General features: G+C 41.8%; 1 protein-coding gene and 1 long non-coding RNA gene across 2 annotated transcripts in view; one reads left to right on the plus strand and one right to left on the minus strand.

Moving 5' to 3' along the window:
- The window catches only part of LOC122651417 (disease resistance protein RPV1-like), a 150,150-nt gene that overhangs the window by 22,721 nt on the left and 101,203 nt on the right, over positions 1-26,226 (minus strand). The gene's annotated exons all lie outside the window — the stretch shown is intronic.
- On the plus strand, positions 20,775-21,124 carry LOC122651426. Its single transcript, XR_006331455.1, has 3 exons — positions 20,775-20,787; positions 20,920-20,971; positions 21,053-21,124. It is a non-coding gene; the product is annotated as an uncharacterized LOC122651426 (long non-coding RNA).

Raw genomic sequence — 26,226 nt, forward strand, 5'->3', positions numbered from 1 at the left:
CTAATGCATCTAATTGAGATTTTTTATCCACATCATCAAGAATAATAAGAATTTTCATACCGTGAAGTCTTTCTTTGATCATTTTAATTCCTCTGCCTTCATTAGTGAAGTTGAATTTTTTCCCTTTCAATACATCATGGAGAAGTTGCTCTTGCAAACAGATAGGTGAGATAAGTGAAGTCTCTCGAACATTTTCAAGAAAACTACATCCTTCAAACTGATGTGAAATTTCATTGTAGACAACCTTGGCGATGGTTGTCTTGCCAATCCCACCTAACCCCCACACTCCCACAATCTTTACATCATCTGGTTTAATGTTTAATAAGTTTCTCACTTTTTCTACATGAGATTGGATTCCAAGTAGGTCATCAGAAACAATCAACGAATCTTTTTCCAATTCACTGGAAACTGTTGCAACAACTAATTTTACTAATGCTTCTTCATTCCTGTCCAATTCAAATCAACAAGAAATAAGTAGTTGGAGAGAAGACAAATTAAACAAAAAGAGAAAGGAACCATAAATGTAACACCCCGCATTTGTCACATGATTATTGTAATATTATTTTGGATGGTTATGATTATTGTTTGTGTTATATTGTCATTTAGTGTGCAATGACATAATTGTAATTATTCTCATGGTCGAATGCATTGGCTTTTGAATTAATGTGTTATATGTTGTTTTTATTATTTTAATGTGATATATAAAATTTTATAATTATAATGTCATGTATATTATTTTATTATTATTCATGTTGTGATAGTTTGATATAATACATTAATGTATATATATAGTGCATAGTATATGGTTTCATTTTTATATATTATACACTATGTGAATAGTACATCATATACATGTTTTATATAATGTAAGGTTATATATGGTTTTATTTACATCATTTACTATGTGAATAGTGTGTGTGTGTATATATACACACAAAGTGAACAGTGTGTTAATGAGTTAATGGGTTAAGGAGTGATTTTGACGCAGGCCATGCCCACACCCATGTGGCCTAACCAACTCTCTATTCGAATTGACCATATCCAAACTCTTAGAAGATCCAAAAAATTCAATAAAAAATGGCCCAAGTACATCTTAAGTCTCATGCAAGTGGGGCCCATCCCATTAATCAACAACAATTGCAGTCAACAATTTTGGGTCAAATTCATGATGATACCTGAACCAATTCCGAAGGAATTAGACCATGAACCTTATATGGATGGAAAGATCTGGAAGTCTTTCCAACAAAAAAAATGGGGTACATGATTTGCTTTTTTATGCAAGGAGTTATGGACATTTTGGTAAAGTGTGTCAAAGCTGAGTAGGGAATCCGAATTTGCTTCTTGCTCTTTCAACTTCTTAAGTGGAGATATGGAGATTCTCACCAAAACAATGAATCTTCTTCTATTGAAGACCCCAATACATGGGAATTAAAGATACATGAACTAGAAAGGATACATGCATAGGAACTTTCATATTTTAAGTACACCAATGTAATATGCATTTAATTTCTTTTCTTTTCTTCTTTCAAGAATCAATCTCAACCCTAGGATCTCAATTAGAATGAATGGTTGAGATATTGTAGTAACTTTTAGGTTTCTTGTATTTGCCTATAAAAGGCCTACTTATTTTATTTGTAATAGACTCGAATTTTGTTAAATGAAAATTGCTTTGAGCATTTTGTTAGAACCATGATGAGTTCTCCCTTGTGAACCTTGAAGAGTTCAACCAAGAAACCCTTGAAGAAGTTTTTCTCCTTCCTAGAAGAGTAGTAGTTTTGTTCTTCACCTACATCCTAGAAGAGTTGTAGGCCACCAATAGAGTTGATTTGCATCCTAGAAGAGAACCTCTTTGTAGTTGAGTTGTGCTCACTCTCCTGATCCGTTTGTTCAAGTATCCTATCGAGAGGTTGCATCAGATTTATTAGAGTAAATGGGGATTAATTGTATTAAGATAACATGGGATTAATGGAGGCTAGGTGGCAGCACCATGTATGAGATTATAAGTGATGGCATTTTGAAGGCTAGCCACCTAGCAACACTTAATGAGGTGTCAAGAGTGCTAGTAATTAAGTTTTAAGAGTAAACATCTTGTAGACCCCCTGAGGTTTGTTTACCTATCATGTAGCCCCTAAGTTTTTTAAAACCTTACTAACAGACCTATAAAAGGAACGGAATACATGTTCCGTTAGAGTCAACAGGTCAAGTGTTGATGTCATTAGGCCATAAATGAGGAAATGGCAAAAATACCCTTATTGAAATCAAACAACCTAAATCGATCCTCTTTCCTCTTCTTTCTCTTCTTCATCATCCTCCGCTAAGATTGAAATCAAACAACCCTCCATCATCGTCTTCATCATCTTCTTTTTTCTCGCAAGCGTTGACTCACGCCTTTGAACTCATAGTAGAATATGAAGCAAAGGCATTAGCCATGACTTCTGAAAGCCCTAGTCTCAAATCTTCAGTTTATTTGGAGGACATGGAAGAGCTTGAAAGGGTATTCAATCGATTTGATGTGAATGGTGACAGAAAGATCTCATCAACAGAGCTTGGCAACATTCTCAATGCCCTAGGCTCTGAAACTTCTCCGGAGGAAATCCACCGCATGATGACAGAGATCGACACCGATGGAGATGGTTACATCGATCTCAAAGAATTTTCCGATTTCCACCGTGGAAGTTCCAACGGTGATTCGAACACCGGTAATGGAATGAAAGAGCTGAAAGATGCTTTTGATATGTACGATCGGGATCAAAACGGGTTGACATCGGTAAATGAGCTTTATATGGTGTTGAAGAGCTTGGGGGAGAAGTGTTCCATCGAAGACTACTCCAAGATGATCATCTCTGTCGAGGCCGACGGCGATGGAAATGTTAATTTTGAAGAATTCAAGACGATGATGACAAACATCAAGGCTTCGGCTCACTAGACCTGAAACACTAATCCCAACTCCTGTATGTGTGTGTGCTTCTCTTTTTTTCTCTTTTCTAATGTCCATATGAGTATTAAGGTTTTTCAGTTTCTGTAACCAAATTTAGAAAACTCGACAACTCAGAGGAAACTCTCTATGTTTAGATTTTAGGTTTGAATTAGAGTGTGTTTCATACTACCTATAATCCCAGTGTTTACTTCTTCTATTGCATCAAATGGAAAAAAACAAAAAAAAAAAAACTCAACTACTGTTGGTGGTAATGTGGAAAAGAAAAATGGATTAAGAACTCATAACAGTTTAAAGAATGTCAGAATCTAATAAGCATGAACCGACTGTAGGAGATGAGTCGTGAAGTCGTGCTTTTACCAAATGCCAAGTGTTAGTACGCTCCTTTTGACCAGTTGAACAAGTTCGAGATTCGACGGCAGAAAGAAGAAGAGATGAATGATGGCGTGTTAAGTAGATAAATCCAAGAGTTTTTGGCCAAAAATGGCTTACTTTGATCGTATTCTGTATATCATCATATAGAAGATACAAGTATGAAGAGATAAGATTACAAGGGGGGATTACAAGGCTAAATTAACTCTATGAATCTCCTATGATTATGCACAAGATAAAATCAATCTCCTATGATTATGCACAAGATAAAATCTATCTTAATCTGGTGAAGACGTGTATGGTAAGACTCCCCCTCAAGGTGGAGCGTGGAGGTTACAAACGCCCAGCTTGGAACATAGTAGTTGAAATTGCTCACGACCAAGGGATTTAGTGAATAAATCAGCGATTTGGTCCGAACTAGCGACCTTGGTTGGTTGTAACAATCCTTGTTGAAGCTTTTCATGAACGACATGGCAATCAATTTCGATGTGTTTAGTGCGTTCATGGAAGACGAGATTGGAGGCGATGTGGAGAGCAACATGGTTATCACAATATAATGGTATTGGTGTAACAAGAGTAAGACTGAGGTCACGTAAGAGAAAAGTGACCCAGGTGAGCTCACAAGTAGCAACATCCATGGCTTGGTATTCAGCCTTGGCAGAGGATCGAGACACTGTGGTTTGTTTCTTGGTCTTCTAAGAGATTGGACTTGAACCAAGAAATATGCAATAGCCAGTCACCGAGCGCCGAGTCATGGGGCAAGTGGCCCAATCCGATCACAATAGCCTGTCAATTCTAGTGAACTAGAAGAGGAGAAAAAAATATCCTGCCCTGGGGTACCCTTTAGATAGCGTAACAGACAGTGGGTGGCATCCAAATGAGGTTGGCGTGGCTGGTGCATGAACTGGCTAAGGATATTGACCGTATGAACAATATTAGGTCGTGTGACAGTCAGATAAATCAGACGCCCAACAAGACAGCGATAAATAGAAGGATCAGGTAATAAATCGCCATTTGAGTCAGTCAGGCGAAGATTTTGTTCCATTGGTATATCAGAGGAGCGAGTCCCTGTCATTCCACAATCAGCCAATATGTCGAGGATGTACTTGCATTGGGATAACTATATGCTAACATAGGAGCGGGCAACTTCAATGCCCAAAAAATATTTCAAGGGGCCGAGATCCTTTATGTGAAATTGCCGACTGAGAAAAGCTTTGACATCAACAATTAAAGGGGCATCAGAGCCGGTGATCACAATGTCGTCAACATAGAGGACGATAATCACAGATGCAGTGTTGCGACGTAAAATGAATAATGAATGATCGGCCTGAGACTGGGTGAAGCCAAAATCTAGAAGTGTCATGGAAAATTTAGAGAACCATTGGCGAGAGGCCTATCTGAGACCGTAGAGAGATTTTTGGAGTTTACAAACCAGATTCTCCCCCTTACGTCGATATCCAGGTGGTGGCATCATGTATACATCCATTGAGATCACCATGGAGGAAGGCATTGTGGACGTCCATTTGGTGTAATAACCATCCTTTAATAGCTGCCAAAGCAAGGAGTGTGCGCATAGTCACTAATTTTGCCACAAGAGCAAAGGTATCATGGTAGTCAAGACCTTTGATCTGTGTATAGCCCTTGGCGACCAGACGGGCCTTATAACGCTCAACCGAACCATTAGAGTTGTGTTTGATCTTAAAAACCCATTTGGAACCAATCGGTTTCTTCCCGGCAGGTAAAGGAACAAGAGACCAAGTCTGATTGTCAGATAAGGCCATTATTTCAGCTTGCATCGCATCACGCCATTGTGTAAACTTCATAGCCTCAGCAAAGGTAGTGGGTTCTGTGATATTAGACAAGGAGGAGAGAAAAGCAACATGGTTTGACGAAAAACGAGAATATTGTAAAAAATTAAATAAGGGATGGTGAGTACCTGGTAGCATAGTCGAAGAAGACATTTGCGATTGGGTAAAATAACAGCGGTAATCCTGGAGACGGGCAGGTTGCACACGAGTACGCTGGGGGCGGCCAGATGAAGGGACCAGGGGTGGGGGATCAACAAGAGGAAGAGGTGGGGCATCAGGTGAGACCGGGGTGGAAGGGGGTGGGGCATTATGTGAGGCCGGGGGGAAGGGAGGGGGCATCATTGGCTGCAGGGAGAGGGGCATCATTGGTTTCAGGGAGGGGAATGGGCAGCACAACAGAGGAGTTAGGGTGGGCATTGTTGTGAAAAGGAAAAACTGATTCATGGAAAACTACACCACGGGAAACAAAGACTTTTACAGTCGCGAGGTCATAAATACGATACCCTTTTTGTCCAGATGGATAACCCAAAAAAAAATCCCTGGGACAGCTCTTTGGTCAAACTTGTGTTGGATGGAGTTATTACAAGCAAAGCATAGGCACCCAAATACTCGTAAGTAAGAGAGGGAGGGGCTGTGTCCAAAGAGAATTTCATATGGGGTTTTCCCTTTAAGGACAGGTGTGAGAAGACGATTGACTAGGTAAGCGGTAGTGAGGACACAATCTCCCCAAAATGTGAGTGGTAAGTGAGCCTGGAAGCGTAGGGTGCGTGCAATATTGAGGAGGTGACGATGCTTGCGTTCCACCACCCCATTTTTCTGAGGTGAGGAAACATAACTCGATTGATGGATAACCCCCATGTGACTCAAAAATGTGTTGGTAGGGGTGTTAAAAAACTCAGATCCATTGTCAGTGCGCAGGGTTTTAATTTGGGCCCCAAATTGAGTTTTAACCATTGCAAAAAAAGATTGAATTAGGGTATTAACCTTTGATTTTGACTGCATTAAATATAGCCATGTTCCGCAGGACTAATCATCCACATGTGTTAAAAAGAAACGAGCCCCAGATAACGTGGGGGTGTGATAGGGCCCCCAAACATCAAGATGTAGCATTTCAAAACAAGCATGGGAAGAAATAGAACTACTGGGAAATGGCAATCTAGTTTGTTTTGCCAAGGGACAAACATGACATAAACATTGTTTATTAAAAAAAATATCAGGGTCCAAAGTCCTTAAAGAAGATGTAAGGGAAGAACCAGGGTGACCTAGGCCGCAGTGCCAAAGGTCAAAGGCAGAATCGGTTGCAACAGCAAATGAATAGAAAGGGCGGTCCAAGAAGTAGAGATCACCAAGCCGTCTACTCGTTGCAAAAGTCCCCTTCAAGCGTGGGTCCTGAAAGCTACATAAATCATGAGAAAAAATAATATGGCAATGAGTATCAAGGGTGAGTTTAGGAATAGATAAAATATTGAAACGAAAAGATGGAGCATAAAGAACATTTTCAAGAATAAGAGAAGGGGTTAAAGAGACAGAACCAATGAGTGACCGGAGAATGGGTACCATCGGGTAGGGTTATGGGAACAAGGTTGGGATGAGGCATAACATGAGAAAATAAAGAGAAATCTGAAGTGATATGATTGGTTGCCCCAGAGTCCAATATCCAAGGGTTGGAACCCAAAGAACTATGAAAACAGAAATTACCTGCGAGATTGGCTAGAGGGTGGGTGTTGCCATCAGGGAGCAATGTCAGAAGCTGTTGAATCTGGGCCGGAGAAAGTGTAGGAGCTGATGAGCTAAGCATAGCAGAAGAGGGGGCGGCAGCTAGAGGAGGGTCATGGTTAGAGGGTTGTCCACGAGAACCAGTGTGCTTTGAATTAGTATTGCGAGGAGTCCAACCCTCAGGGTAACCGTTGTTACATCTGTACCCGAACCTTGACCCGAGCTCCGAATGTAGGTCCAGAACCTGATGGATCCTAGGTCTTACCCACTAGCAACTTGTGGTGCACCGACCCGGTGATCATTTTTGAAGGGGAAACTCCGGTGATGTCATGCCTATTAGTCTAGAGGCAACCACCAAACCTATGTAGCTGTTCTGTGCATCAGATGATGTACAACCTAAGGTACAACCCCTACATAATTAAAACAGGTTTAAATTTATTTTTAAATGTTTAAACAATGTTTGATGGCCACAAACTATACAAGAACAATGCCCCAGGCATGGCACATGCCTTTGTGGGACCCAAGTGCAAAAACATCAGGGATTTACCTACTGGTCGATTGGATCAACCAGTTGGATTGACCAGTGCTGCTGTACTGCACAAAATTCATCTTAGATGTGTGGGGCCCAGTGTCTCGCACTCCAGATCACCTCCCTGTACCGAGAATGACTTGTGAGGATGTTACCCTAACACTGTGATCATGTGGGGCCCACTCTGGGGCTATTTGCATTGAAGAATGGGTTTCTAGAATGCATTTTTCATAAAGATGCACAAGGCAAACAGGCCTTGGTGGCTGGGCCTATATAAACCAGCCTTCAGTCCAAAAGACCCCTACTATTCATTTCGTTGGAGAGAAGGAAGAGAGAAAGAGAAGGAGAAAGAGGAAGAAGAAGAAGAAGGAGGAGAAGGCTGCAACCATGTTGTAGTCTTTAGATCCTGCTGTACAACCATTTTTCCATAATTTCTGTGATAGGAATCATGTCTAACTAGCCTTAGACACTAGGACTCTTACATGCATGCATGAATCTGCTAAGGTTGACCTGCTATCTACTCTTCTAATGATTTATACATGTTGTAGCTGACATTACCAGCTTGTATAATTGATTCTCATGCCCAGTGCTAGCCCTGAATGGTACATATAGGTGTAGGAGCCTCAATACCTAAATGCATGATGAATCCATGGCTTTGTTTCTTGAAACAGAGCTGCTACAGAACTGATGAAGACCACTCCATATGTTTAAAAACCTGTTGATCTTGTGTACAAGCCATGCATGCTAGCCATGATGCCAATAATCTCAGATTCCCCATGCATGTTTGATTTTTCACCATATCTATGTTGGGTGTCATGCATGGAACCCTATTGTAACCTCTGATCGTCCATGCATGCTACTGATCCAAAGATCTAAGCCAAAACAACAATGGCTTTTGAAATTCTCGAGCTGCACAGGCACTGATCGATTGCAGTGGTCGATTGGATCAACCATTATGAATCGACCACTGTAGGATTTTGATACCTCTGTCATCTCTGACCTACCCACAGGTATGAGATGCTTTGCATAGGACCCTGCATGTAAAATTAGATGAAAATCATGCCCTGCAGCTGTCCTATAAGGAACAACTGGCTCCCGGGACATGTTTCGGGCAACCAAAACCTTGTTTAAATGGAACCAAGGCCAAGAACCTATGTTGGTACCACTGGAATAACACCTAGGGACCCCTAATGAGAAACCATAACCATTACCTGGAAGCCCCTACACTTTTAGCAGCTATGACCATACTAGTCCATTGTTACTTGTCCATTGGATAGACCGGTCCAATCAACCAGTGCAAACCATGAATGAAGAACATGATTCTAGCATCTGAGATCTACTTAGAATAATATCTAGGTACCTTTTTGGTCTAAATCCATAAATCCTTTTTGAGTTTGGCCACAGCAGCTCTACTGGTCCATTGGATAGACCAGTGCCAATCGACCACTGCTGCTGTCATGGCAGTTTTGAGTCCTACTTTGGTTTAGAAGCTAGACCAAGGTGACCCCTAGTCTCCTAGGGTAATTTCATGTGTATTAATATAAAATTCTAATTTATTTACCATAGGTTTTAACTATTTGTCTGGCGACACACATCAAGGTGCTTTTGAGGACCGACAGTCCTTCGAGTAAGTGGAGCATCGCCAAGGTGAATGGAATTACACCATACGTGTAGGTGTAACATAACTAATGAGTTACGATAACAATAACAATTTACTTTTCTATTTTTATATTTATATTCTCATGTTTTTAGTGGAATTATGTTGAGAACTGTTGATGGAATGCTTGCATATAAATTGTTAGCCTAAATAGAAACAAGGCTAGTGGTAGCCTATAGAATGGGATGCGGTTGACATCACCCGACTTGTACGATATCATTAAAATTGCTAGTCTAGATGCCGTAGCTTGCTTGGAAATGAGGCTAGTGGTGGCCCGTAGAATGGGATGCAGGGCACCACCCGACTCATACTATGTCTTGTAGAATGCATATAGCTAGGTAATCATCACCCGTGCTACGAACCCTTGCCAACAGGGGTTTAGGTGTTGGATACCACAAAAGTGTGAGGCCAATGTCCTCAAGGGCATTGCTCGATCAGTTGGCTCATCGGGTTACTAGGACAGGTGATGCCTATTGGCCCATCAGTTAATAGGGCTGGTGGTAGCACAGTGGTAAGCTAGAGGGCCGGTCGGGCTGACCTTGGGAAAGGATGCTGGAGCCGACTGGTTTTCTCCGACAACTCAATGGGTATATCGAGGGAAGGGGTTAGAGGCCCGCACCAGGGATACATGTATTGGGGATTGCAGTAGCACTATACCTGCCTTAGTTTTGTCTGTTAGGTGGCTTAATAACAATGAATATCATTCATGTAGGCTCATGGTTGTGCTTGCATGTGCACGCATGGTTTATATTTCATTCACGGGCTCGGTGGAGCTCACACTCTTGTATATTCTCTTTTAGGTGATTTTGCAGGTACTGGTTTGCCAATGGACGGTGAAGGTGTTGATGGACTGTAGATCTTCCTCATGTTGTTGATCTACGAAAATTTTGTTATTATTTGAATTTCTCTCTTTCAAGAAGTGTAATTACCATGACAATGTACTTTTTGAACATAAATGGATATGTATAAGGTATAACATAGGTATTTGGGATTTTATTATAAATGATATAAATCATCTGTGGGTAGTTCAATCTTCCGTTGCACTCTAATTTTCATTTATTATCTTTTACCCTCATTGTGTGGTTTGTGACATGTAAGTACTACTTTTGGATCCTTGGGGATTGGCGGATGTGGTTCGACATCCGGGTCACCCGCCTGACCCGCCTAGGGGTGGCTTGGGGTGACAACCGTGCTTCTTGAAACACCATGACTCAGAATGACCACCGTCCATGTTGCAATGAGTGCAATGATAATGGGGTTTGGTTCGAGTAGAAGAGGGTATAGATGGACCCTTCGAACCAGCAGCCATGGCGGCATGATCAAGTATAGCTGGTGCAGTAGAATGAATGGAGCGTTGGCGTTCTTCGTGCAGCAATAATGAATAAGCTTTGGGGACAGAAGGCAATGGATCCATTAAAATTATTTGGCTGCGAACAACCGCGGAGTCATGTAATCCTTGTAAAAAATCCATCAAATAATCTGAATCTGAGATGTCGTTGAGAGCAACAACAGAGCCACATATACAAGTAGGGAAATTGCGATATGAAGATAACTCATCGTGATAGCCCTTCAGGGTCGTGTAATAGGCTGAAATAGATTCCTGACCTTGGCTGTGAGTGGAGATGGCGCGTCGTATCTCAAAGATGCGAGGGGCATTCTCCTGAGAGAACGGAGTGTGCAAATCAAGCCAGGCATCCCTGGCAGAATCAAATCATAGAATACTATGAGCTATGGAAGGTATGGTAGAATGGACGATCCAGGATCGCACTATGCTATTGCAGCATATCCAGTGGGGAAGATCATCGGAAGCCGGAGCAGGCCGGAGTAGCGTGCCATCAATGAAGGATAACTTGTTTTTAGCCTCAAGCGCCATGGTCATAGCTCAATGCCATGTAGGAAAATTGTTGCCATCAAGGGCTGGGGTAACCAGGGAGGGATTAGGCTGATCAGAAGAGTGCAAATGGTATGGAGAAGTGATCGATAATGAAGAAGAGATTGCAGCGGCAGCAGTCGGGTCTGAAATTGCAACGACAGCAGTTGGGTCTCCCATGGTGAAGATGCAGAAAGCTGGAAAAAAAAGGAGAAGCGGATCAACCTAAATTGATACCATGTTAAGTAGATAAATCCAAGAGTGTTTGGCCAAAAATGGCTTACTTTGATCGTATTCTGTATATCATTATATAGAAGATACAAGTATGAAGAGATAAGATTACAAGGGGAGATTACAAGGCTAAATTAACTCTATGAATCTCCTATGATTATGCACAAGATAAAATCAATCTCCTATGATTATGCACAAGATAAAATCTATCCTAATCTGGTAAAGATGCGTATGGTAAGATGGCGGCAGAGGGTTGTTTGTGTGGACAGATTTAAAATTAGGGAAAGCTTGTATAATTTATTCATCCCAAGCACTCTTTATTTATAAGAGTAATAAAACAGTAAACATCTGTATGGTAGCAATGTGGGACTAAACCACATAATACAAAACTAATAAAATAACAAAGAAAAGAGGTCCAGAATACCCCTACGGTATTCTGGCCATATATCTAACACTCCCCCTCAAGTTGGAGCATATATATCATGCATGCCCAACTTGACTAAGATAGGATGAAACAGCTTGCTACTCAGTCCCTTAGTGAACACATCAGCCAGTTGATCAGTAGACTTCACAAAAGGAACACAAATGAGGCCGGCCTCAAGCTTCTCCTTGATGAAATGTCGGTCAACCTCCACGTGCTTAGTACGATCATGCTGGACAGGGTTATAAGCAATGCTAATGGCTGCTTTATTGTCACAATAAAGCATCATGGGAAGATGGACAGCAACACCGATATCCTGTAATAATCCTCTAAGCCACAGAAGTTCACAAATTCCTTGGGCCATCGCACGAAACTCGGCTTCAAGACTGGACCTGGCCACAACATTCTGCTTCTTGCTACGCCATGTGACAAGGTTCCCACCAACAAAGGAACAGTAACCAGAGATAGATTTCCGGTCAGGAGAACCAGCCCAATCGGCATCAGTATAGGCTTCAATCTTAAGGTGACCCGTGGGAGATAGAAGGATTCCCTTTCCTGGAGCAGACTTCAAATACCTCAAAATACGACGGACTGCATCCATATGAGAGGAATAGGGATCATGCATGAACTGGCTCACCAAACTCACAGCAACTGCAATGTCAGGTCGTGTGTGAGAAAGGTAGATTAACTTGCCCACTAACCGATAAACACCCTTGTCAACAAGGCTCACCTTCTTTCTCCCTAAGTTTTGTAGTAGCTTCCATAGGAGTATCCGAAGGATGAACCTAGCAGCCCTGTTTATCAATAGATCAAGGACATATTTCCTTTGAGAAAGAAAGATGCCCTTTGAAGAGCGAGCAACTTCTATCCCTAGAAAATATTTCAGAGGACCAAGATCTTTGACCTCAAACTCACGGCCAAGGAGGAGCTTCAAATCCCTGATAGCATCACCATCATTACCAGTGACCACAATATCATCCACATAGACTATGAGAAGAGTTACCTTGTCACCAACTCGTCTGATAAACAAAGTGTGATCAGCATTACTCTGCCTATAACCTGCTGAAATCATAGCCTTGTGAAATCTGCCAAACCATGCCCTAAGGATCGCTTTCAGCCCATAAAGTGCACGCCGGTCCTACGAGACCTGCGCCTGGTCCTGTCATCGAGAAGCCTAGTGGAATGTCCATATATACCTCCTCCTCAAGCTCCCCATGGAGGAAGGCATTCTTTACATCTAACTCGTGAAGATCCCACCCAAGATTTACAAAGACGGGATAATAGCACTCGGACGGTGTTGAAGCTTCGCCATCGTGCGAAGGTCTCCGATAGTCAACTCCATAAGTTTGAGTGAACCCCTTTGCAACCAGGCGTGCCTTATATCGATCCACAGAACCATCAGCCTTCTGTTTGACCATGAAGACCCATCTACATCCAACTGGTTTCTTTCCCGGAGGAAGAGTCACAAGCTCCCATGTATTATTTTTATGTAGTGCTCTCATTTCTTCCAACATTGTTGCCTTCCACTTTCCATCTGTAGATGCTTCCTGCCAAGTTTTAGGAATCGAAACGGAAGAAAGAGAAGATACAAAAGCACGAAAAGATGGAGAAAGAGAACTATAAGAAACAACACGAGATATGGGATGTAAAGTACAAGTCCTAGTACCTTTGCGGTGAGCAATCGGTAGGTCGGAAGAAGAGGGATTACCAGGAGATGGAGGATCTGGATCTGGAGCCGGCAATTGGATGGGTATTGGTGCTAAAGTGGATTCGCAACTACCCTCTGTTGGTTCGCCCCTTGTGTAGGTGAGTATGTTGGAATTGTCAATTCTCTTCGAAATTCACCAATAGTTCTCGACGGAGTCGACTCCCTGAATAGGAACATTAACAACACTATTTTCTATGGTCTCCCCGTAAAGGATTCCCATTAGGTGAGGGAGGAACAGCCGGAGGAGATTGGACATCATCCAAAGGAGGTTGGGCATCGATCAAAGGAGGTGGGCAGCAGCCGTGGGTGCCGTCAAAGGAGGCTGGACAGCAGCCAGAGGAACCTCTAGTGGAGGAATCTCAAAGGGCACATCTTCACTAGAACTCTCCCCTTAAAGAGGTGGTGAAGAATAATAAGAAAGGGTCTCATGGAAAACAACATCCATACTCACCAAGGTACGACGGGAAGGGGGATGGTAACACTTATAACCTTTCTGGGTTGGAGAATAACCCAAGAAAATACAATGGAGCCCACGAGGCTCAAGCTTGCCTGGAGATCTGGTATCCCTAGCATAACACACACACCCAAATACTTTGGGAGGGACAATAAAGGAGGAATGGTCCAGTAAAATATCAGAGGGGGTACGGGAATTAAGAACCCGAGAAGGGAGCCTATTGATGAGATAGGCGGCAGTGAGAACCGCATCCCCCCAATATTGAGAAGGAACATTCCTCGCAAACATTAAAGCCCGGGCCATTTCCAACAAATGGCGGTTTTTTTTTTCGCCACACCATCAGGCGGGGTATCAACACAACTAGTTTGGTGAATAATGCCATGATCAGCCAAATATTTTTGAAATTGTGATTCAAGAAATTCGGTTCCATTATCACTTCTCAATATTTTGAGAGTAGCTTGGAACTGAGTTTGAATCATCTTATGAAAATGCTGAAAACATGAGAAAACCTGATTTTTAGTGTGCAAAAGATATACCCAAGTGTTCCGAGAATGACAATCAATAAAAGAGACAAACCAGCGATGACCAGAAATAGAGGGCTTGCGACTAGGGCCCCAAACATCAGAATGTACCAAATTAAAACAAGAAGAACTCCTTTTATTTGAAATAGGATAAGTTGAACGTGTCTGTTTGGCCAGAACACAAGCCTCACAAAAAAAAGTCATCCTTAGTATGTAGGGTGACCAAACTAGGAAATAAATGAGCTAAAATTCCTAAAGGGGGGTGACCTAACCGAGAGTACCACTGGTAAAGTTCAGAAGAGACCAAGGAGTTCTGATGCAGCGGAGAAGGCAATGGTGGTGGAGAGAAGCGACCGTCATCAAGGTGCACAAGCCACCATGCACTTTACCCAATCCAATGCGTCTTCCCGAGTCCGGATCCCGAAACACACAATGAGATGGAAAAAAATGACTTTGCGATTAAGATCACGAGTAATACTACCAATGGAAAGAAGGTTAGTAGTAAAATTAGGAATATGTAAAACAGAAGACAAGGGAAGAGAGGAAGTGCAGTTGATGAGTCCTTTTCCAGATATTGAAGAAAGGGACCCATCAGCCACTTTGACCTTATCTTTCCCAGAAGTGGGAGAATATCTGTGAAACAGACTAGAGGAACCGGTCATATGATCTGTGGCTCCAGAATCTATGATCCAAGGATGGGAAGCCACAGAAGCACAATGACCTACAAATGGAATACCTGACCGGGCAAAGTGTGAACTTGAAGGAGTGAGCGAGAATTGGCGTAGCTGATGTAGTAGAGGCAGCGGCGAAGTCCGAGCATACGTAGGAGGGCCTGTAGATCATCCTGGGATAGACCGATTCGTACGTAGGGGGTAGTAATGTGATCTCGATCGATGGGCCTTGGTCTTTGTCTTTATCTTTGTCTTGGCAGCCCGTTTAGCTTCAAAATCAGCCGGTTTCCCATGAAGTTTCCAGCACTTCTCTTTGGTGTGATAGGGTTTGTGACAGTGCTCACAAACAACAGTCCCTGTAGTAGAATCACCAAGAGAAGCAGTGCCACTAGGTGCAGAAGGGGTCGGGGCAGCAGCCTTGAGAGCTGATCTATCAGTAATAGGCGGGTGCAACATGGCAGCCCTACGGTTCTCCTCAGATGAAACCAATGCATAAGATTGTTCGAGTGTGGGAAAAGGCTTATGGCCCAACACTTGAACACGAATTGGATCATACTCCACATTCAAGCCAGACAAAAAATCATAGACCCTGATCTTGTCCACATGCTTCTTATAGGAAGCAATATCAAAGAATCGTAGACGGGTGGAAGTCGAGAAGTGGTCTAATTGCTGCCACAGATTGCGTAGAGTAGCATAGTACTTCGAAACTGAAAGTTCACCTTGAGTGGTATGGAGGACCTTCTGCCTAAGTTCATATACCTGGGCATCATTGCCAAGCTGCCCGTAGGTTTCCTTGCAAGCAGCCCAAATCGTGCATGTGTCTAGAAGAAGAAAGTTATGCTGCAAATCGTAGTCATTGAACCAATTAAGTAGGACATGAGAACACCATTATTAGCAAGCCACTGTCCGAGCGGGGCCGGGGCGATAGGTTGAATACTAGTGCCATTAATATGGTGGTGAGACCACGGCCAGCAATGGCAAAAGAGGCGACTGGACCATAAAAGGTAATTCGAGCCATCAAGTTTAATAGGATTTGGTGTGAAGGCGTGGTAGTCGGTCTTGTGGTGACCATCGGTAGGTGGCTGATCTCAAGTAGCCGCAGAATCGAGAGAGTCACCCATCCGCCAGAAAGAAGTCCAATAATGTCTTCAGTGAAGGCTGAACTAACTCCAAAAATCAGAGACAGCAGCAGTGAAGAGTCCTATATCGATAATGGCAGGGTTTTTTGATAAAACCTGAATTGCTGAAATCGATGAGGATAACCAAAATTCTGCGAAAAATGGCTTCAATCGAGGTCAATTAACCCTCTATCTTGGAAGAAACAGCTGCAGAAAAATCAGGAACACTGGGCTGCAACAACTCCAAGATCGATAGGTGTCAGGGTTTTGCAAAAAAACCCTGTGATAGTAGGATCGATCTCAAGGAGGTCTTCAAATCTGTAGATAAGAACTGAACCAATAAAAAAAGAAATCCTGCTGCAGTTTGTGGTCTTCAAAGGAAGGAGTTAATGCCTTGTAGTTGTTGTAGAAGCAAGCTCCAAAAAAAACTGAAGATCCAATATCGCAGACAGGCTTGGCAGGTCCTTATCGAGCAGAATTATAGTGCATAAAAGAGGTAATGGGGGCAGCAACTGGATCGTATGATCACCTCATCAGTGCTGCCCTATATGGGAATGGAGAACAAGGGAGAAGAAAGAGAGAACTAGAAGAGAAGAAGATCGAAAGAGAGAGAGGGAGAAGAAAACTGAAATTCGAAGGAGGGGTTTTGTCCCTAACTCGAAATCTGCTCTGATACCATGTGGACAGATTTAAAATTAGGGAAAACTTGGATAATCTATTCATCCCAAGCACTCTTTATTTATAAGAGTAATAAAACAGTAAACATCTGTATGGTAGCAATGTGGGACTAAACCACATAATACAAAACTAATAAAATAACAAAGAAAAGAGGTCCAGAATACCCCCACGGTATTCTGGCCATATATCTAACAGTTTGATTTCAATCTTAGCAGAGGATGAAGAAGAGAAAGAAGAGTAAAGAGGAAAGAGGATCGATTTAGGTTGTTTGGTTTCAATAATGGTATTTTTGCCATTTCCCCATTTATGGCCTGTTGACTCTAACGGAAATTGTATTCCGTCCGTTTTATGGGTCTGTTAGTAAGGTTTTAAAAAACTTAGGGGTTACATGATAGGTGAACAAACCTCAGGGGGTCAACAAGATGTTTACTCAAGTTTTAATGTGGCTTTGACCATCTAATCATGGTTAGTTGTTAGTAAAGGGTTAAAAGAATGAATTAAAATACTAAGAGGGGCAAAACGTTGGATTCCTGGTAGAGATTTTGAGACTTGGAGAAAAGAAGAAGTTGGAAGAAGAGAACAACGCTGGGAACTATCAATTGAATGTGGAATTGAGTGGTTGTGTGCAAATGGTGGTTGAAATCATAGAGAAAAGAAGAGGGAATTGATGTTGGATTTCCAATTGAAAGAAGAATTGAGAAATTATCGAGCAACTTGAGAAATCGAAGATGGAAATTGAAGTTCTATGAACCTGGAACTGGGTTACTAAGGTGAGCGAGTGATAGATTTCAATTTTGTGTTTCGATTTCTGAGGATGATTTAATTAAAGTATTTATGTTATTTGATTGAACTGTGAAATCATGCGAAACTGCAAATTTGAGATTTAGTTGTTGCTACATTTTTTTTTTTTTGGAGCAGAACACTACCATGATTTATTAAGAGAAAACACCCGGTTGGAAAAAGTCCCAGTGGAGAGCAGAAAGTATAAGAGGAAGGGAGGGGGGGGGTTAGCTACTTAGCCACCATACGTTGGAAAGAAACAGGTTTGAAGTCTATATCAATGAGATCGAACCATTGGATGCGGCAGCTGCTAGGTGTCAACATCTCCACCTAGCACTGCCGCACTGCCGCACTTTAGGAATTAGAGAGGATAAAAATCCCAATCTATGGAAGAAGGCCCTCTCGATAAGAGGGAAGATATAATAGCTTGGCAACAACAACAACCATAACCTTATCCCAACTAAATGGGGTCGGCTATATGGATCCAATAGATGCTAAGACAGTAATGGAGGTAAGAGAGATAAGATGAAGTAAAAAGGAAAATAAGTAAAGGTAAAAGTTGAAGCAATAGTCAAAGCAGCATCCTAGGAACATCCTCCTACAAGGGGTCGGCTACACGGGTCCTTGTCCTCCAAACAACTCTATCCGCAATCATACTAGGATCGAACCCTACCACATGCATATCCTTTCTTACCACTTCACCAATAGTCATCTTAGGCCTGCCTCTACCCCTTTTAGCTCTGTTAAGCTGAATCTGGTCACTTTTCCTTACTGGTGCATCCATGGGTCTCCGTTGGACATGACCATACCACCGCAGACGGCTCTCACGGAGCTTGTCTTGGATTGGTGCAACTCCCAAATCGGTTCTAATACAATCGTTCCTTACTCTATCTCTCCTGGTCTTGCCGCACATCCACCTCAACATCCTCATCTCCGCTACACTCATCTTATTTATATTATTCCTCTTAATTGCCCAACATTCCGCCTCATAAGTTATAGCTGGTCTTATTACTGTCTTGTAGAATTTTCCTTTAAGCTTAACAGGCATGCGTCTGTCACATAACACTCCCAATGCACCTCTCCACTTCATCCATCCTACTTTAATTCTGTGGGAAACATCATCCTCTATATCACCCTCTTTATTAATGATTTACCCCAGGTATCGAAAGCATTCACTTTGTGGTAGCTCTTGCTCCTCAAGTTTCACCACTTCATCCCCTCTCCTGGTTTGACTGAAGTTACACATCATATATTCTGTCTTTGTTTTGCTTAACTTAAACCCTCTTGATTCCAAGCTTGATCTCCATAATTCCAATTTTGCATTAATCCCTTGCACTGTCTCATCTATCAAAACAATATCATCAGCGAAAAGCATACACCAAGGAACCTCATCTTGGATGTGTCTGGTTAAATCATCCATGATGAGTGCAAACAAATAAGGGCTTAGAGCTGATCCTTGGTGTAGCCCAGTTGTAATTGGGAATTCACTACTTTGGCCCTCTGCAGTTCTGACAATCGTCACCACGCCCTCATACATATCCTTAATTAAACCCACATAGCTACTTGAGCTCATTCTCTTGTTTAGGACATGCCAAATGAGCTCTCTAGGGACTCTATCATAAGCCTTTTCTAGGTCTATAAAGATCATATGGAGGTTCCTTTTGTTAGCTCTAAAAATTTCCATAAGCCTCCTTAACAGGTAAATTAGCTTCTGTCGTGGATCTCCCTGGCATAAAACCAAATTGGTTCTCCGAAATATCAGTCTCTCTTCTTATGTGGGCTTCAATGATTTTTTCCCATAGCTTCATGGTATGACTCATTAGTTTTATGCCTCTATAGTTGTTGCAGTTCTGAATATCACATTTATTCTTATAAATCGGGACTATAGTGCTTCTCCTCCACTCATCTGGCATTTTCTTTGTACTCAAAATCCTGTTGAACAGCTTGGTTAGCCAAGATACACCCTGTACTCCTAAGCTCTTCCACACTTCAATTGGGATCTCATCCGATCCTGGTGTTTTACCTACCATCATTTTTCGTAGGGCCTCTTTAACTTCGGCCTCACCAACTCTTTGTAGATACTCATGACATGGGTTGGCTTCAAGACTATTCCTCTCTACTTCTGAATCCATCCTATCGGTCAAGATAATTCCATTTAGTAGGTTGTAAAAATATTCACCCCATCTCTCCAAAATGTCCTCATCTCGTATTAGTACTCCACCATCCTCACTCTTAATGCATCTAACATGGTCCAGATCTCTGTTCTTCTTTTCTCTTATTTTAGCTATCCAATAAATCTCATTTTTCCTTTCTTATGTATTAACTTTTTCATAAAGGTCATCATATTTCTTCGCTCTAGCTTTACCCACAATCCTCCGAGCTTCTTTTCTAGTTGCATAATATCTCACTTTGTCCTCTGCTTCGCTAGTCCTTTGCCAGGTCTTAAAACGCTCTTTCTTAGTCTTAATGGCTGCTTGGACCTCGTCATCCCACCACCAAGTCTCTCTAGGGGCTAGGCACATACCCTTTGAGAGAAATATGATATGCTGTAGCTCCATGCGACTAGCAAGACGAACACCATTTATAGGGGCTTCGGTGTCAATAGCAAAAGAAGAAAACCCGGCGCTAAAAGAGCTTTGACCAGCAATAAAATGGCCCGTGCTATTTTGTAAAACAACTCCATGCCCGCCAAGACGGCAAACGGATGACCATGCTCCATCTAAAGGTAAAACTACTTGAGACGGACGAAATATTACCCTTGTGTTTGGTACAAACAGTTTGTCAATCACGGGTTATACAAACTCGGATTTCCAGGCTGATAAAGATGATAAGAAGTAAATGCTCAATATACATCCCTTATAATATGGGATAAAAATCCTCTGCAGTACAAGATCTGGCAGTGCATTGGCGATGCGGCCTTAAGAGAGAGCCAGACTCCTTCAATCGTGCGGCTGTTAATGAATTTAACTATTTTCAAATATAATGCCCAATGTTATAACCCGAATCTGAAATGACCCGCCCCAGATACGAAATGGGGCAGGTGAAAATTCCAAATCTGAAATCCCCTGGAGTGTCGGGTCTTCAGTTTCATGTCCTCGTCTTCCCCGCCCAAGGGTTTTTGAAGTGAAAATCCCAAATCCCCTCCTTCTCTCGACACAGTACCTTCAACCTCACCTGGTCTCTTCCCTCTACTCCTGTTCGAGGTTTTTGAAGTCCAGATCTCCCTCCGACGGTGCATGGGCGGTGCAGACTCGAGAGTGAAGAGAAGTGGAGATGGGGGTTGGATTCTGAGTCAAGCGGCTTACTCTTCCATTCAGTGTATATCCTGGTCTGTTTTATGAATTTTCTTCTTCGTGCACGAGTTTAATAAGTGAATTAGGTTTCGATGCTTTGCTTAATCAGTTAAATTTAGGTTTCCGTTTCTGCTGATTGAATTTGATTGTTTAGTAGATAGGGTTTTTTGAAGATCCTGGGGGAAGAATTCTCGGGGCCTCCTATGAATGTAATCACAGCCCCTTCTTTTAATTTACTGTTATTTTATTCCTAATGGTTTAATGGAACTCGAATTTCTGTGAGAATATAGGTGGTGGTTGAAATGCTTTTAGGGTTAGCTTTCTGTATGTTGGCAGCGTAAGTGTGCCGGGAGAATTCCTATCCATACTTCCTGATTCAAAACAGAAGAGAACAGGCTGATTTGGGATTTTCACTCGCCCCATTTCATAACCAGCTAAAATCGGTGTATATGGATTTATTTATTTTATCCTTATTAATTCTTAGTCGTCGTTTTGAGAAGCTTACGTGCAATCTGAAAAAGTAAAACCATAAAATTCAATTCGTCATGGTTTCGTATTCTAAGTTACCTTTAAAAGTAAAGAATGCCTTAGATCTCATAATAGTGAAAAGATCCACAATACTGCTAATTAAACTATGTCATTAGAAACCACTAAATGGGACCGGGACCTAGGTTTGGTCTCGTAAACTAAATGGGACGGTATTGGGACTGGCACCTTTGGTACCGGTACCGGTACAGACCCATCCCGAATACCAGGAACCATCCCATTTGACGCCCTTACTCGACACTCAAGCTTGGTACCGTTGGATGTTGCATCATCCATGTGTCAAGTGCATCGCATCGGTGCACTGCAGAGGATTTTTTTCCATAAATTTTTAAGGACAAATCGTTACTCAACCATACCCTGCTCTATGCCACCCAAATCAAAATGCAGTTGATAAATATTGTGGAAAATGACCATATGGTCAGGGTTAAGACTAATAGACAGAGGGAGAGAAAATAAGAACTGACCAGATGGGTAATCCATTATAACGTCTTTTTCCCTAAATAAACTAAAATCGGTATTATTTAAAAAAAAAAAAAAAAAAAAAAAAATTAGCATAGGGAGTGTTGGGACTTACCCTCCATAGTCCTTCAAAGCCCATCCCTTCAATCCCCCAACATCTGTCAGAGCATTTTTCCACTCATAAATGATCGTCTGATCGAAATGCTTGTTGTGTTCCTGAAGAGGCTCCGCATAGCTCCCAGCGTGGTGACGGACGTCGGTGGGTTGAACATCGTAGAAGATGGGCAGGACAAGTTGATTCATGGTTTTCCTGCATTCAACGATCTCGACGAGCTCCTTGAGGCACCATTTGCTTGAAGTGTAGTTCTTCGAGAAGATGGGGATCGAGATTCTCGATTTCTGGATCGCAGAGAGTAGCCCTAGGCCGATCTCCTCCCCAAAGCGGAGTTCAACATCGTCCATGAAAGTGTAAATTCCAGCAGCATCCAAGGCCTCGTAGAGGTAGGTGGTAAAGGTGGTGCGAGTATCTATACCCCTGAAGTTGAGGAATACATCATAACTGCAACCAGATGAAGACGCAGATCGGGCTGCCATTGGGAGAAGTCTTCTCCGAAAGAAGATCGAGAGTTTCTTTGTTTTCTAAAAGTAAAATCTTCGCTCTCCGATTGCAAAGCCTGATTTAGAAACAAAATCTTGTAAGCGAGACTTGGTTCACTCGCTATTCTTTTCGACAAATGAGTGATGAAAATTTTCGATCAAATTCTTTAAATCATTTTCGTTGCCATTTTTCTACATGGGAAAGGTTCTCTAAGACGCTGGGGCCAAGGAACCTTAGTACTTTAATGAAAAAGCAGAAAAAAGAAAAAGGGAAAAAGGCCAAAAACGAAAGTTTTTTTTTTCATATTTAAAGAAAAAAGACTTTGGTTCCAAATTCTTTCGGTCTTTCCCTGGCCTCGGATTCCTCTGCCCCCTTAATTCCACGGTTTCTTCCTTTTGACAGTTTGATCTATTTGGCAGGGGTAACGAAGAGCGAATTTTTATCAATTTTCCCTTGTAGTGGTGGGACCAATAGCCGTCTAGCAAACTTCTCGTGTGAGTTTTTTAAACAAAGGATCCCTTAAAATGCAACCAGTATTACTTGTACCCCTGAGGCTTAAGGTTTTAACTAGTCGACGTACCATTCCTATTTTACCCTTCTAAAATCATTTAAATACACACCAGATGTTAAATGCTAGAAAATGATAAAATTATCATTTTTTCCATCTTTTTAAAAATTTGAAAATAGTTTGACTTATTTGTTAAAATTTGAAAAGACCAAAATATCTTTATTTTTTTTCAAATCATCATCTTCTTTTATACACCCAATACTATCACCACCATCGCCACCCACCATTATCACCATCACCACCGTGAACCCCCACCTCCAACACCACCTCCAACTCTTCCACTTTTACCAATTCCACCGCCGAGTCCCCCTCCTTTGCTTATTCCTCCACCAATACTAAAACCATAACAAATACTCCATCAAATACATGACTGCAAATCAAAATAAGAATATCAACCTCTCCATCGTAATCAAGGATTCGGCCCCGCTTCCATTTCCTACAACGATATCATACCCATTCACCTGCATAAGTCACCGAACCTATGAGTGAACCCCGAGGGCCGAGACAAGACCTAAGTAGAGTGATTGACGAGATAGAAACAAATACGAGACACCACAGAAATAAGCAACATTATAGCCCTATTTATTCATATCAAGATTCAAGACTTTGGTTTCAAATTCTTTCGGTCTTTCGCTCTGCCCCTTAATTCCACAAATTTAAAAGAAGAAATTTCGAGGCAGTTTCTTCCTTTTGTGACTGTTTTGGTCACAAAAGACGGACGGATTTTCCCTAGTAGTGGTGGGATCAATATAGCTGTCTATCAAACTTCTCACGAAAGGATCCAATGTGAAACAGGTATAACGCCTTTATTTTCCCTTGTAGTGGTGGGGTTCATTCTTTTCAACCAATAGAAGTAAGCAACATTATATTTTTTTAAGAGTAAATTACTCCCCCCTCCCCTCGATTATGCTCTAATGACAAACCCCTCCCCTGGGTATTGAGTAATGACTCTCCCCTCCCCTGTATTAACAAGATTCTATCAATCGTACCCATTCCGTTAAAAAGGACTGTTAAGTGATGACATCACCTTAAAAATATTCATTTAAACCCCAAGATGCCCTTATTTTTGTGATATTCCAATAATACCCCTAACCATATCAAAACCCTAAAAACATCTCTAGGCCGTTTCTCCAGTGTGAGTAATGGTCACCACCACCACCGCCACCACCACTTCCGTAGCCACTGTCACCACCACCGCCGCCCTCACAACGTCCATAACCATTGTCGCATCCACCGCAGAGCAAGAAAGCCATCCAATCTTAGAGAACGGTTGGATTTTTTTTTTGTTTTGGTTGAACGGTTGGTGATTTCAAGGTTGGGTACTGCAGGTGATGGCAGCCTTTCAGATAAGGTGGTGATTTCTGATCATATCCTTTTTTCACTGTTTCTCGTTCTTCTTATCTTTTCTTCTCAGTACGCAGGTCAGATCATAATCTCTCTATCCTGCACATAACTTCCTAATTTGTTCTTTGCAGTTATTGAGCTATTGGTTGTGTTTCTTGTTCTATAACTTTAGATTTCAACTCTGTTTTCAAAATCAATCATCAAAACCCAATCTTTTCACTGTTTTCCAAGAATGCTTCTTCAAGTAAGAATTCTAAATTTCTCAATCTTAGAATCTAATTTTTTAATTATGTTTTCAAATCTAGGTATCAGTTTGGAATCTTAATTTATCGTTGTTTTCAAAACCAGATCTTTCTACTGATTTCATGGAATCCTAATTCCAACCTGATTTCTTAAATCTCCCTGTTTTGAATCAAATATTGAGTTTTGAGTTAAACCTCAGAGAGTTGAGTGTTGCCTGGTGGAACAGCGTGTGGACTATGGGACTGTTGGTATCTTCCCTAGCTTCCTCCTTTCCCTCCAGTAAGCCTTCTAATCTCCCTTTTCTCTTTCTGTTCCTTCTTCCTTTTCTTTCTTTTCCTCCTCCTTCCTTTACCTCATATCATCTCTAATCTGTTCTGGCGCTAGTTCTGGTACAGCAAGAGAGGCATCGATCTCCCTACAGTTTCCTTCTTTTAATCTCAAGTTTTGGGACTTTATTATCTAGCAGTGGGTGATCCCTTTCTTCTGAAGCTCTGTTCGAGATCCTGCTGGACTGGGAAGTTTCATTCGAATTTCAGGTCTGGTTCTTCATTCTACCGCTAGATCTAGTTTCAGTCTCCTCCGGTTCCTTTGTTGTTGGTTGTTCCGACATTATAACTGTTCTATTTGGGAGGACTAGTAGTGGGGATCTCTCACCTGGAATTTCATATTCAACCTTGACCATATGACAGAAACATCTGAATTCTTGCTGGACTTCGGTTTGGAATTATTCTGTTGCGTGGTGATATGCTGTGTGTGTCTGAGTTATCATTTTCTCACCATGGAGACCCTTTGCGTCAGCAGCAGGGAAAGGGCAAGGAGAGAGCATGAGTGGGGACGGTGAGAGGGGTTGCGTTGGCAGCAGGGTGGGGGCAGAGTTGCAGGAAAGGGATTGTAGGAGGAGGAAGAAGAAGAAGAAGAAGGAGGGGGTAATATAGTCTTTTCCTATCACTTAACAGTCCTTTTTAACGGAATGGGTACGGTTGATAGAATCTTGTTAATACAGGGGAGGGGAGAGTCATTACTCAATACCCAGGGGAGGGGTTTGTCATTAGAGCATAATCGAGGGGAGGGGGGAGTAATTTACTCTTTTTTTAACCTTACCTTATCCAAATGTACTGTACACTTTTCCTGCTACTGCATTTTCACTTATTTCCGTGTACTGGAGTTGTGTTTCTCTCGTGGTCGATTATGCGTTCTTTCCTTCTTTACGCTCTTTTTAATGTGAATCCTTCCGAATTTACGGTGCAGTATTGCATTGTGTGGCGGTTGCAGAGGTCATGTGCATCATGTGAGGCCCACATGGCTTTTGCTGCGCCGCACGATGCAGTACTACACCATATAAGTATAGGAGAGGATAACGATTTGAATCCTACCATCCCCCAGGGTTTTAAAACACGAGATTGGGGATGGAATCAGCCCAAACGATGCTATTTCAATGTTCCCAATACTCTGTGAGCAGTGCAATGCAGTTCTTTCTTATTTCTCTCATAATTTTACTATCATTGATCCCATTAGATATCAAAGTTGAAAGGGGGAAAAAACCAAAAAAGAGAGAGAGAGAAAATGGGCAAGCTTGAATTGGGAAATTCAAAAGAAGCAAGTCTAAAAAATGTAGAGATGTACAGTAATCTGGTTTGATGAATTAATCATCTAGATTTAAAATTGACTCTAATGTTTGTTTGGTGTTCCTTGCATACATTTTAAAG

This window comes from Telopea speciosissima, chromosome 2 (genome assembly GCF_018873765.1).
Source record: "Telopea speciosissima isolate NSW1024214 ecotype Mountain lineage chromosome 2, Tspe_v1, whole genome shotgun sequence".
Taxonomy (NCBI): Eukaryota; Viridiplantae; Streptophyta; class Magnoliopsida; order Proteales; family Proteaceae; genus Telopea; species Telopea speciosissima.